Source organism: Berghia stephanieae, chromosome 15 (genome assembly GCF_034508935.2).
Source record: "Berghia stephanieae isolate SIO BIC M18660-M18661 chromosome 15, UCSD_Bste_1.3, whole genome shotgun sequence".
NCBI lineage: Eukaryota > Metazoa > Mollusca > Gastropoda > Nudibranchia > Aeolidiidae > Berghia > Berghia stephanieae.
In genome coordinates, this window is record NC_088374.1 from 8,827,406 (window position 1) to 8,841,652 (window position 14,247).

Here is a 14,247-nt window from a genome sequence, read left to right on the forward strand (position 1 = left end):
CTGCATTCCTCCAAATGAGAGTTTGAAAGTTGGCTCTTGATATGTGCAGTGTCAATACTTGACTACAAGGAGGCATCTGACACAGATCAATTCCACCACTGCATGAGATGGTACCTTTCTTTCCTTTGAAACGCTGGCGAACTATGTCATACCTCACTTTGTTGACACTTGTGCATGAGGTTTTGCCATACAGCTTGCACACAAATGACTCTAACATGAGACAGTCATTACTCGAAACAGCTGCTGATGTTCCAAATCTGGAGAACAGAATTCTAAGATCTTCCTCTTTTTGAAGAAATTTTAGAGCTTTCAGCTTTCCTTGCCCAGCAAAGCAACTTGTTGTGTCACAGCCTGTGAATGCATGGACACCAAGTAATGCATCACACATCTGTTTAGACAAAGTCTTTGCTATCTGAGAGACATTGATTTGTCGCCTGTTGTTGCCACAGCCAGTATAAAAAATCAGGGTCTTTCCAATTGTCTCTGAGAATGAAAGGAGAAGTAAGAAGACATCCGTGTCTGGTGATCTGACAACAATTGTTTCACAGTTTGGTTGGCGGGAAGCATATTGACAGTGCAGTATAATTCGTGTGTCTGCCTCTTCCTGTGATGAGTAGAGATCTAGACAAGGTACAGCTGTGGTAAATTCATCCGTGTCACTGTAAAGTAAGGTGCATCTCTCTCTTCACAGACAAAGAAGATTTCCCTGTTTCTCAGTTTCTTTGCATATTCGTTACTTTCCCATTCCTTGAGGAGAAACCTGATAAGAGATCTTTTGTTATCAACGCAGCTGAGAAATGATTTCCAACGTCTGGGCACTGTTGTTGCAGATCCTCTTAACAAGTATGCATTATCTTCAGAAGATCCTCTCCTCAATCTCTCACAACCTTTGATTGAATCTTCTATGTAAGTATCAGTCACAAAGTGCACACAAGCTGCTTGTGGTAAGGAGGAAAATGTAAGTTTGGCTACTTCACCAAATGTATTTGGGATTGCTGACAGAGTTTGTAACAGTGCATTGCCATCAACAATGTAAACGGTGTTTGTTTGTTTTTTTGCATAATCCTCGAACATTAATGAATTGTCAGGCGTGAGCTTGTGCAACAGAGTTGCTTTGTTGGTCTTCAGAGGTAAACCATCTGATGAAGCCAGCGACCATGGAGTAGGTGTTAGAGGATATTGAAGAACTTTTTGAAGATCAACACTGTGCTCTTGGGACAAAACAAGAAGCTGGCCAAATAAATTTCTTTGTACCTTGATTTTGACCACGTTCATGTCTTTTTTCACTGTTACCACTTTCCTCAATGATGCAAATGTCTTGGTCTTGTTCCTTTCTAATGGCTTGTGAAATTCTACAGTCTTTTCCTTCAGTCTGTTTTCAACAAAACTTTCAAACAATCTTTTTCCTGTTTTTTCCACGGCTAGCAGGTCATCAGCAACATCCTCTTGCATTTTCATTCCTGAAGCTAGACTGACCAGACCATCTTCAACTTCAAAGGGATTGATAAATGCTGAAAATGCCTGGAGGATCTTTTGCACTCGCTTTTCACTTTGTCTTTTTTCTGCAAGGTTCAATTCTTTGTGGGTGTCTATATCTATACAGTTGTTGTTGCTGATCATTCTTTGGGTTGCTGATACATATTCTGCTCGATTGTGTCTTGTTACACTCCAACGGTAATAGCTTGGAAGACTCTTGCTGAACCCAACAATACCTCCTTTTGTCTTTGCATGTTTGTTTATTGTTTGTCCAATGGTCATATCAACTGCTATTCTTCCAGCAGGCGTCCTTGATCTGGAGACACTAAATCCATTATCTTGTAACATTTCTTCTGCCCCTGGGTGGGAATGAATCAGGTTGGCTAGTGACACAAAATATACACTGATATACTTGGCATAATTATGGTGATTCATGGTAAAAAGCAGTGGGCACAGTTCTTTTAAACAAGATATATGAAGAAGAAAGTTGTTTGTCTTTGTAGCTCGCAGAAACTGGAGGAGAAGCCAAACTCTGTCCATGTATTGGATCCAGTATTGTGCAGTTTTTCCGTACTTTCCTGAGCGGACACTCTCTTTAAAGGCTTCATACTGGGAAAATAACTCAGCATACACAGTTGACTGGAGAATTTTATTAGCTGTATGGCTTGAAATTCCTTCGGTGAATTCCTTTATGTAAGACATGAGGTCTTTACTGAGTTTTGAATCCGTGTCCTGCTCAAATTTTGCAAGCAGAAGCCTCTCTAGAGCCTCCAAAACAGACACATGCACTCATATAGCCCTGTTGTAGTTCTTTCCACTCATAACCCTATCCATAGAACCATGTGCACATAGCCCTGCTTCAGTCACAATTTCTTCAAAACCAGATCCACTTTGGAGCTTTCCCAGGGCACCAAGATATGAAATTATGGTGTGAAAGACACCCAGGTGAATAATGACTGTTTTGTAAAGCTGTGGGTTTTGCCAGACAATATCGTAAGCTTTCTTTGCTACAGCAAGGTCAAATGTTACAAATGTATATGTGTTATATGCCCATTAATCATGCCTGAATTGTGCTAGTACAAAATTCCTCTTGTTTATTTATCACTGAAAGGAAGCAAATACACTGTAATATATATTTTTTTCATATTATAGAGAAAATGGCTATCAAAGATTTAAAAACCCTATATAGCTTTGTAAAATATTTTATGATATGAGGCAAAAAATGAGAAATGACAATAAAATTCCACTATTTATTGCATTTGAAGAAATTTTAGGGTGATAAACAATCATTTTATTCACAAAAATGAGTTCACGAAAAATTGCACCCGATGACCTTTCAAGGGCCATAACTCCTGTAAATGATACTTGAAAAAACAGTAACACCCTGATTAATTTGTGTTATATGTCCCTGAAGCATGCCTGAATTGTGCTAGTGCAAAATCCCTCTTGTTTATTCATCCTGAAGGGAAACAAGTACACTGTAATAGACTTTTTTTTTTCAAATTATAGAGAAAATGGCTATCAAAGATTTAAAAACGCTATATGGCTTTGTAAAATATTTTATGACATGAGGCAAAAAATAATAAATGACAATAAAATTCCACTATTTATTGCATTTGAAGCAATTTTAGGGTGATAAACAATCATTTTATGCACAAAAATGAGTTCACGAAAAATTGCACCCGATGACCTTTCAAGGGCCATAACTCCTGTAAATGATACTTGAAAAAACTGTAACACCCTGATTAATTTGTGTTATATGTTCCTGAAGCATGCCTGAATTGTGCTAGTGCAAAATCCCTCTTGTTTATTCATCCTGAAGGGAAGCAAGTACACTGTAATAGATTTTTTTTTCAAATTATAGAGAAAATGGCTATCAAAGATTTTAAAACGCTATATGGCTTTGTAAAATATTTTATGATATGAGGCAAAAAATGAGAAATTACAATAAAATTCCATTATTGATTGTATGTGAAACAATTTTAAGGTGATAAACAACCATTTTATGCACAAAAACGATTTCACAAAAAATTGCACCTAATGACCTTTCAAGGGCCGTAACTCTCGTAAATGACACTTGAAAAAACGGTAACACCCGGATTAATACTCAAGATATATTGCTGTTTCAGAAAAACCATGTGGCGAAAACTCCCCCAGGGGGGGGGAGGGTTTCGCCCACTGGCCCATGCACTAATTACAATAAAAGCATCAAAAAGGGATACAATAGGAAATTAGTTCAAATAGGGAACAAATGCAGATTCCAAGAGCACACTATCAGTGTACTTAGTTTGAGATCACCAAATGTCTCTTCCAGACACAAAAATAGGTCCCCGCCAAGAGGAACACACTCAATTGTTTACAAATCATACATATGTAAAAGGAAAAATAGTACAGTGCATAACAGTAACAGAGAGATGATTTACAAGGAAAAAATGTCATCTCCCAAAACTAACTATACATTTGACTGTTCCCTCTAAGCCAGGGTATTCGGTCAGGGCCTGGACAAAACCAAGTAATCTCATTCCAAGACTAAGACGGAAAGCAAGTTGGAAAACATGTATAGGGGGATAGAAGCACAGTAAATGCCTCCCTGACAAAGACGAATGAGAGACTTGTTTATCCGCTTAATAACGCCATTATCTCATTTCCATTCGTCTTTAGTGCTCAGTCATCTTGTTTTGTTAACAAAGGGAAAATCCGAAACGTACAAATCAACTGTCTTTATTCTGAATGAAAGCATGTATTCCATTTTATTAGTGCTTCTCACATTCCTGTGGTAAAGCTTCTCCAACTGTCTAAGTCTAGTAACATTAAAAAACAACAACTTTTTGACAGCTCTACCATCGATAATTCATTATCTAGTTTTGACAGTGAGTTTTTTTTTCAAAATTTTCTATTGAATCGAGAGTGAGAGGTGATATTGTTTGTTGTTGTTTTGTTGTTTTTGTTGTTGCTGTTTTTTGTTGTTTTCTTGTTGTTTTTGCGCTTGTTGCTGTTTTTGATGTTGTTTTTGTTGATGTTGTCTATGTTGCTCCATTATGTTGTTGTTGTTGTTGTTGTTGTTGTTTTCTTTTTAGTGTTGTTGTTTTCATTGTTGCCGATTGACTTCTAGCTCGATAGTCCGTTCCCTTAATGGAAAAATTGTGCAAATCGTGTAACCAGCATGAAATTTTCACACAAAATGCAGAATTTTATGAGGATTTCGAAAATAGGTGGCTCCAAGTTGAAAAATAGCTGGAACCAAGAGTTATTGCCCTTTAAAGGTGACAAAATGCATTTTTTTTTTAAAATAATTTTTTCCTCAAAAATTTACAGATTTATAAATATTTTATAACAATGTGGATATTTTGTTATTCTGTTGCGTACTCTGGACTCACAAATTATTTTTCCATTTGAATTTTATTGAAATATATAAGAAAATACGAAATTCAAATGGGATTTTTCAGGAAAGTAAAAAAAAAAATATATCTCCTTCCTGGAAACTGTTTAAATAGTTTAGAATCTGACATATATTTGAAATGCCATGCATTTCAAAAACATTTTTAATCTTCACATCCTCTAAAACAAGCAATATTAATTTGATTTTAAAAAAACAAACAATAATAGACAATTCAACTGCCAAAGCAAGTACCCCTTCTCCACCCGACACACACGTACAATCACTCTCAAACATAAGAGTACAATGTATTTCTATCATATAGCAAATAACACGTTTAAATTTATATATATTGTACAATACACATTTATTCAATGAAGAATTGAACCATTTAAAACATTTTTTCTGTGTACATATTTAACAGCAGCATTATTATAGATTTACATCCCTTTTTAATTCCATAGTTTGTTGAAAACATACAATTGAAAAACGTGTTTAAAGTCAATCATTGTCTCTAGAACATTGACCATTGCAGGCACATAACAGAGTACATGGAAGAGATGCCTTAACACAATTCCACTTTTGGAGCATCCCTTTGATGAACATTTAATCAGATTTTGTGAGGCATGTGTAAGGTCAGTCAAAGTGGACCACTTTGGCATCCCATCTTCTTTCCAACCAAAATCTGATTTGGAAGGAAGACTAGGGTCTTTAGCAAGAGAGCGTTTCCATACATAACCAGCTTAGTAAACTGCTCGATTTAAATACTGTTTGAGAGCTTCACGAGTTGGTGGCATATTGTCTGGAAGGCGTGACTTTTTTGTAAAAAGTTCACGCCGGCATTCATTGACAGCAGATAAGTTGGTTGCTCTGTCAAACAACAAACAGACAAATCTCTGGATGATGTTGAAATGGCTGGCTATATGTTCCTTAGAAGGTTGATTAGCAAGAGCTTTAAATAAGTCTGTAACATCATCAAATGCGGCCCAAACTGAACATGCTATTTTCTTTCCCTTCCCTGCAAATGAGCTGACACTGTCACACCCCGTAAAGGCATGGAAGAAGGATATAGCCAGAGATTTTTCAGGACCCAGGGGTTCAACAATTGAGTGGATAGGTATCAGACTTCTATGTTTTCCTGTACCGTAGTTGACAAACAACTTTCCATTCCCAATGCAGCAAACTGTGATATCAGAATGATAACCACAACTGTTCGTGTAACCCCAGAATTGAAGTGACACTCGCTTCCATTTCTAAAAAATGCCATTCACAATTTTCACTAATTTGTGTGGTACACTATTGACAATGCTATCATGATCTATATTGAGGGGTGATATTATGAATGTATGATTTCTTATTTCTGCTCTTATAATATCAACTGCTTTTTGTATTGCAAGATCATCATTTGAATCTAAATCGGCAATAGCTGCTTGTGAAATAAAATTCCCCTCTTTGAAAGTAAGCAAGACTTCCCGCCCATCCCTGTATTCCATTAAAGAAGGAACTCTCGATAGTAAATTTTCTTTGAATCTAGTTTTATGTACATATACATCCGACCAATTTATGGCATTTAATTTTGACAAAAGTAAATTGTAGAGAGCATTCAGCTTAAACACAACACTTGTGTCTGTGCGAGCTTGTTGTTGATCAATAAAATTGACAATATCCTGTGTGCATTTTGCAATGTGTGTTTTGTATTTGTTGTCTGAAGTATTTTTACATCTAAAATCGTCTGCTCTTCTGTGGAACAGTATAAGGCAAGGCTTATGATACTTTGCTTCCACCGCAATAAGACCACCCTCCGCAAATACTCTAAGAATACATGTATCTGAAAGAAGGACAGCTTCCTCGTAGACTTTTTGTGAAAGAGCAAAAGTCCGGACCTCAGTCAATTCCCCTTCACAACCCTTACAAAACAAGCAGTGTTTGCTTACATGTGATGTGTTTAATGTGCCTCTTGTATCAGGACTTGCAACGGCTTCACTATTACATTGATTTATCTTCTTTGCAAGCCTTTTGAGTTTTGATTTATGAAACCTGTGTCTGCAATTCTTTTGTAAAGTCTATCATTGTCTCTCAAAAAATTAGCAAGACATTTCACAGGTTGGTTAATATTGCATTTCAATGCTATTGGCAATTTACCTGAGTCATGAAAAAGTTTGATATCCTCCGAAATGGCAACATACGTGTCTTCAATACAATTTAACTTGGTTGCTTTTTAGGGTTTGTGAGAAGAGAATTTTCAATGGTTTCTTGACAAAACAGGCACTTCGACCAGTCAATTTCAGGGGAAGCTTGATCGAGTCTTGGAACTTTGTTCAGATTTTGACAGTCGACAATGGATGTCTGCCGCTTCTTTCCTCCTGCCATATTAGCGCATTCTAGGAAGGAAAGAAAAATAAAACAAAACCCCATGACATACTCAAGAGACAATATTTAAAGTTATTTCCTACAAAGTGTGAATTACCAAGTTACAGAAAATGTTACCATCTTAAGGCGATATAGGGTAGCTTGAGAGCTGACAGAATGAACAAGTTTGTGTGCGTGCGAGTGTGTGTGTGTGTGTGTGTATGCGTGTGAGTGTGTATTTGTGTGTGTGTTTGCGTGAGAAAGGTTAAACACATATTAGTTGACGGGGCTTGGATAGCTCAGTGGTAAGATTCTCTGCAAAACAAAAAATAACAAAACAACAACACACACACAACGAACACATACTTCCAAATACCTGTTAAAATGGAATTTTAGTCCTTGCAATCTTGACTATTCAACAAATCAAACTCGCATTCCAATTTGACGAGGTCCCCAGGCATGATGCTTATTAATTTTAAGGAAACAAAGGACTGTGAGGCTGGCAAGTAGAAATATAACAAACAAGTCAATACACTGTTTAAAAAAAAAAACATGAATAAGCAACAGGTAAAACAATGTGTGTGAATATTAGCGTGTGTTTGCAGAATTATGTGTGGAGATGTTCTTTTTTTTGATCAACTGAGTTAATAATAAATTAGTTATCTTTTTTTTCTCGGGCAGCAGTATTGATAAACACCGTTATTCTATCATCAATCATCGACAGGCTAATCTATATCGAATCGAATCTAAAAGGGTCTAAATTTAGTACTGACATAACACATGCAACTTATATTATATTAAGATAGAAAAATATGTTCAGATCCAAGCATGGGCCATAATCTTACTCTATCTATTGCATCCTGGAGGCTTATTGTGTGTGTAGAATGATATTACTGTGACTCAGCTTTGATCTGACCCAATTCTTTTTTTCACAACTCAATTCTTTTGTCATACATTGCGCGATACTTATCGCACTAGCATGCGCATAAAGTAAAATAACATCACGATGATATAAGACATTTATAATAGATGAAAAAGATTGTTCCTTACCTTTTCAACGAATATCGATTGCACAAAATAAAATTGTAGTTTGTTGACATCGTTCAAAAGACAAAACTCATTCTCTCAGTTATTTTTTAGACAATACATGATGCCATTGTCGGTAGATGGAGCTGTCGTTATCTCGAAGGGAGAGGCGGTGACAGATGTCAAAACCGCATTTCGATTTAGCATTATTGTACTGTACACACTGGTTGAAAGAAACCTCTTTAACTGCTTTAAATATTTTTTTTTAGTCTCTTGTTGTTTTTTCGTTTACAGGCGCTAAGACATCCTAGTACATACTTAGTAAAGGATAGGTCGTCCTAATGACTCATAGTTTTGTTGCACGGGCAAAAAAGGACAATTTTTATTGGGGTTTTTGTCTGCGGTCAGAAGACAAAAAATTGTTTTAAAATAATTAAAAGCTAGATTTTTGGTAAATAATAATGGAAAACATTAAAACAAAAATATCTCTACGATCAAAAACTAATCAAGATGTTCTTAATGGGTGAGAATGTTTGTTTTTTATACTTTTGTCATCGAGCGCCAAAACGTCACAAAGTGCGCGTTTTCACTAGACTTTACGACGAATTTTAAGGTCTTTTCAATAAAAATGGTATTTGGAGCCACCTATTTTTCGAATCTTCATAATTTTCTGCACCAATTTGTATACTTAGTTTGCTGGTTACAAAAAGTGCACAAAACGCACGGAACTTGCCGCTAAGAAAACGGACTACGATGTCAATCTGGTGTAATGGAATCCTGATAAAGGCAACACCGTACGACCAGAAAGATTGGTTGACTGGCTTATAACAAGATTGGTTGACTGTTACTACTACTGCTAATATTACTACTACTGCTTCTACTACTACTACTACTACTACTACTACTACTACTACTACTACTACTACTACTACTAGTATTACTACTACTACTACTACTACTACTACTACTACTACTACTACTACTACTACTACTACTACTACTACTACTACTACTACTACTACTACTACTACTACTACTGCAACTACTTTAGCAATCACTACTATTCCTACAACTACTACTACTGCTTCTACTTGAAGCAAGGTTGTCTGTAATCATTGTCAATGCAACACGCTTAGATCAAGAATAACTAAAATTGAATGTGGTGATCTATTACTGGTAGGCTACTGCTGGAAGGTGAAAATGAAAAACTAATGGGGCTAAACTACGGAGTGAACTTTAGTGGTGTGTGTATGTATGTTTGTGGGTGTGTGTAAGTTTCTGTGGAAGTCTTGTGTGTTTATGTGTGTGTGTGTGTGTGTGTGTTCAGTTCTTTTAAATGATTTAAATGGTAACTGTTTAGTTTTGGCAATATTTGAATAAAATTTGATAATTTAATCAAAAACATGTGTCATTGTATTATGTATTGAATGCTATTCCAATGATTCTTGCAAGGAGCTTTTAAATCGTTGTCATGGAGGTGAAACGATTTGGAATTGCTATTTCAACATCATCATCATCATCATCATCATCATCATCATCATCATCATCATCATCATCATCATCATCATCATCATCATCTTCTTCTTCTTCTTCTTCTTTTTCTTCTTCTCCTTCCTCTTCTTCTTCTTCTTTTTCTTCTTCTTCTTCTTCTTCTTCTTCTTCTTCTTCTTCTTCTTCTTCTTCTTCTTCTTCTTCTTCTTCTTCTTCTTCATCTTCTTCTTCTTCTTCAAACACAATAGCAGTAAGTTCTTGCGATACATAATTTCTTTATCAAAACATGCTCTACAACACAATGTTCGTTTTCTTTAAATTTTATGATGTGCAAGAGAAATGTAGATAAGAAAAATGTTGGTTGTATCGTAACGAATGTGAAGATTTTCCTATAGTCGGTAAAGAGTAGGTTAACTTCCAATTTTTTTCACATTGGACAACCATAGTGATTCCTGCTGACATCAGACGTTTGAGTGATGGAACGGGGGCAGCGTGGCTCAGCAGTACGGTTTTTGCTTCGTATCCAAAAGTTACCGAGTTCGACTACCCGCCTCGTTGTATGGCCTTGAACAAGTCACGTGGCCCTAGCTCACTTTGCGGCGCTGCACTGCGGCTGACGCCTGGGTTATTCCAGTTTTCCCTTGGAATAGACGCTAGAGACACATTTCCCCTTGGGGATTAAAAAAGGGATTTTTTTTGGAATGCCTAGTTGATGGCATCTGGAGGACGGTTTTCAATTGTTTATTTATTTTTGTAATAAAATTGAACTTTTAAATAGCGCAATATCCACTAAACGTGCTCAAAGCGCTTTACAGGGGGCCCTGGCCAACAGCAACACTTCTCATGTAGGACGGGACATGACGCCTGTTACTGGCTAGAAATATTACAATCTTTTTCGGACAGAAACAACGCTGTTGACGACCAGGTACTCATTTCACATCTGAATACGGTGAGAGATTGTGAATAAAGAGTCTTTTACTCAACTATTGCGCCCAGCGAGGGAGGCTCGAACCTAGGACCTTCCGATCTGAAAGCGAGTGTCATACCACAAGACCACATAGCCGCATAATGAAAATAAAGAGGGGTGCTTGAAGTTCGAGATTTACAATAAAAACATTAGGGGAAAAGAAAAGAAAAGAAAAGAACGAGAGAAAGAAAATAAACAACAAACAACAATGAAAATAACTGCTTCAAAAAAAAAAAAAAAGATCAAAATAGCAAACACGGAACGTTTTGGGCTCAAAACCTTCTTCAGCTGATAACAAAAAACAAAACAAAACAACAATAAAGACATAAATACGAGGTACATTACTAAAAATTCCAGATAGACGACAGATACGACTACAGAGAGGACGATATAAATATTATTAAAAAAAAAAATCTCTGTCGTTTATCTGGAATTTAGTAATGTATTTTCGTCTTTATCGTTTTATGTTGTTGGCTGAAGATGGGTTATGAGCCCAAAACGTTCCGTGTTTGGCGGTATTTTTGTTCTTTTTTTTTTGAAGTTATTATTATATTCATTTTTGTTTGTTTATTTCTTTTTACAGTCCACAGCTTCTATCAGCCTAGTCGATGCAATAGAATGGTCATGATCGATCGGATTTCACGGGCCAATAAATAGGCTTCAACAGTCGTGACGTCACTTCCCTCGTAATGACGCATAGTAACTAAGTAACGGGTTCTAAACTATCGGTACAATGGCGGACGCCGTTATGAAATACAAAGAAAATAAACGAGGCACTGGAGTTAAGGAATTCACGATATTATTATGTTTATTTATTGGTTATAACAAGTCAAGAATATTCTAGAAGACACAAGACTGGATAGAGTATTTGGGTGACCAACCGTCTCAAAACGGTATTATTATGTCGGGATAAACTACTAGATATGACGAAAAGTGAATAACCGCAATCGGAGATGTAATATTTTATGTTTTTTTTTTTCTTCAGTATCTGAGGTAACTCCGGTCTTTCTTCTTAATAAAATGAAATAAAAAAAAAAACAAAACAAAACAAACAATTAATAATAATGATGATGATAATAATAATAATAATAATAATAATAATAATAATAATAATAATAATAATAATAATGATAATAATAATGATAATAATAATGATACTACTACTACTACTACTACTACTACTACTACTACTACTACTACTACTACTACTACTACTACTACTACTACTAATAATAATAATAATAATAATGATGATGATGATGATGATGATGATGATGATGATGATGATGATGATGATGATGATGATGATGACGACGATGATGATGACGATGATGATGACGATGATGATGATGATGATGACGACGATGATGATGATGATGGTGATGATGATGATGATGATGACGACCACGACGATAATGATGATGATGATGATGATGATAATAATAATAGTAATACTATGCACAATGGCGCCTAACAATCAGACAAAATAAACTATGAAACACACTAACACGCCTAAACACAGCTAGAAACTCCTCAGCATACACACGTGAAACAAACTCTTCACATACACATACACAATACCATACCATTTACCCTAAATTAAAACAGAGAGGACCGGAACCAATTCAGTCCATGCCCATTGGATCTAAGAACATGTTTAAGTCGATGCAATAGAATGGTCATGATCGATCGGATTTCGGGGGCCAATGAATAGGCTTCAACAGTCGTGACGTCACTTCCCTCGTAATGACGCATAGTAACTTAGTAACGGGTTCTAAACTATCGGAACAATAGCGGACGTCCTTATGAAATACTTCTCCGACGAACATAAACGTGTACCCAGAGGAGAAAAACATTTATAAATCTGATATCATGTTTTGATATTTATACATTCTGATCACATGACATGTGATAAAGTTCTAGCCAGTATGAAGAATAAAAATTACCAATTTTCTTGATTAGAACCAAGCTGCTCGTTGCTGGGCGGAAGTAACATCAGACTATTGAATTCCATTCAAACAATCACCATCTGAACCGTCCCGACATCATAATACCGTTTTAAGAGAGTAGGTCACATCTATTGTACACAAGCTGTCAACTATAAGGTGACCTAAGGAAATGGTTAAAGTGTCATCAAAAGTAATCTTGAGATATTATTTAGACTATAGATAGTATGCGCTTGGAAAAGAAACGCAAAACATTGCTGTCCGAAAATATAACAAACCAACACACAGAACTATGTGTAACCTTGAATTTTATAGTCTGGTTAATACCGTTTAGTGAGAATTATTCCTAAACGTGGATGGCAAAGAAGAAAAAAAAACAACAACAAAGACCTGAGTGACGTCAACTTCGTTCTATCTATAATTGTAAACAAGGCGGACATTTGTAAGATAATGTCATAATTGTCATGCCCAGAGCAACATCCGCCTAATATGAATTACTGTGTCTTGTTTGCTGGTGTTAACCTTAGCTCTTTATTTTCTTTAAAAAAACACTCGGAGGACTTTGCAAATTTTTGTTATTGTAGGGATTTCTAGATTAAAACAGTCACCTCAATTATTCTGAATAACTCCAAACGTATGCGATTCACTCAATTAATTTCTCTCAAACATCCAATTAGATTCAAAGAGATTTAATTCAAAAATGGATAATAATTGCCAAGTTTTTATGACCATTTCCGCCGACCGTTACATGTACAAAACAATTTTTGTATTACGAAATGGAAATAATGGCCTTTATATAGGAGCGAATACGAAATAGATCAAAATAATAAGAATACTTAAATTTTAAATGTATCTCACCAGTTACCTTGATGCAGTCTTCCTTACCAAATACATATTCTAGGCGACAATGTTTTGAACTACAGGACTAGTAATAAAGATATTTTAGAAGAGGTAGAGGATCGGTCAGGAGGACAGGAACCGCTGTTGTCAATGAATGGTCAAAAGAAGGAAATTGTCGTGGTTCGGAGACACTGTCCGCCATGATAACCTGTGCAAGATTGTCTCATGCAGGGCACTGTAGAAAGACAGAGACAGATGAGAAGAGGAAGACAGAAAAACAAAACAAACTATGGCAAGACAATATCAAAGAGTGGACAGGCCTGAGTCTCAATAGCCTACTGGAAAAGGCCAGAGATCGTGACGAATGGCATGCGATTGTGAAGTCTGCACCCCGCTTTTCTCACCTGATGATCAACTGATCATATATATATATATATATATATATATATATATATATATATATATATATATATGAGTGTTGGTGGGTACTCGTAGGTACGAAAGTGCTCGATAATGATGGTTAGAGCTAATATAAAATATAAATTGTATCATACACTTATATGTGGCCAAAACATATGTCTCTGTGGCTAATGCCTAATGCATAATCTTTTTGGCATAAGATTATGCCAACTGAAGACGTGGACGAAAGCCACAGATAAGTGAGTGATACAATTTATGTTATATATATATATATATATATATATATATATATATATATATATATATAAACAAAAACCATGAAATAATAGTGCTCAACTTTAGGATAAAAGGAGCTA

General features: G+C 35.9%; 1 long non-coding RNA gene across 1 annotated transcript; it reads right to left on the bottom strand.

Annotated features, from left to right (window-relative positions):
- Positions 1–6,946: 6,946 nt before the first annotated feature.
- Positions 6,947–8,578, bottom strand: LOC144960257 (uncharacterized). Its single transcript, XR_013642814.1, has 3 exons — positions 8,252–8,578; positions 7,578–7,700; positions 6,947–7,233 (listed from the first exon to the last, which is right to left on the bottom strand). It is a non-coding gene; the product is annotated as an uncharacterized LOC144960257 (long non-coding RNA).
- Positions 8,579–14,247: the final 5,669 nt, after the last annotated feature.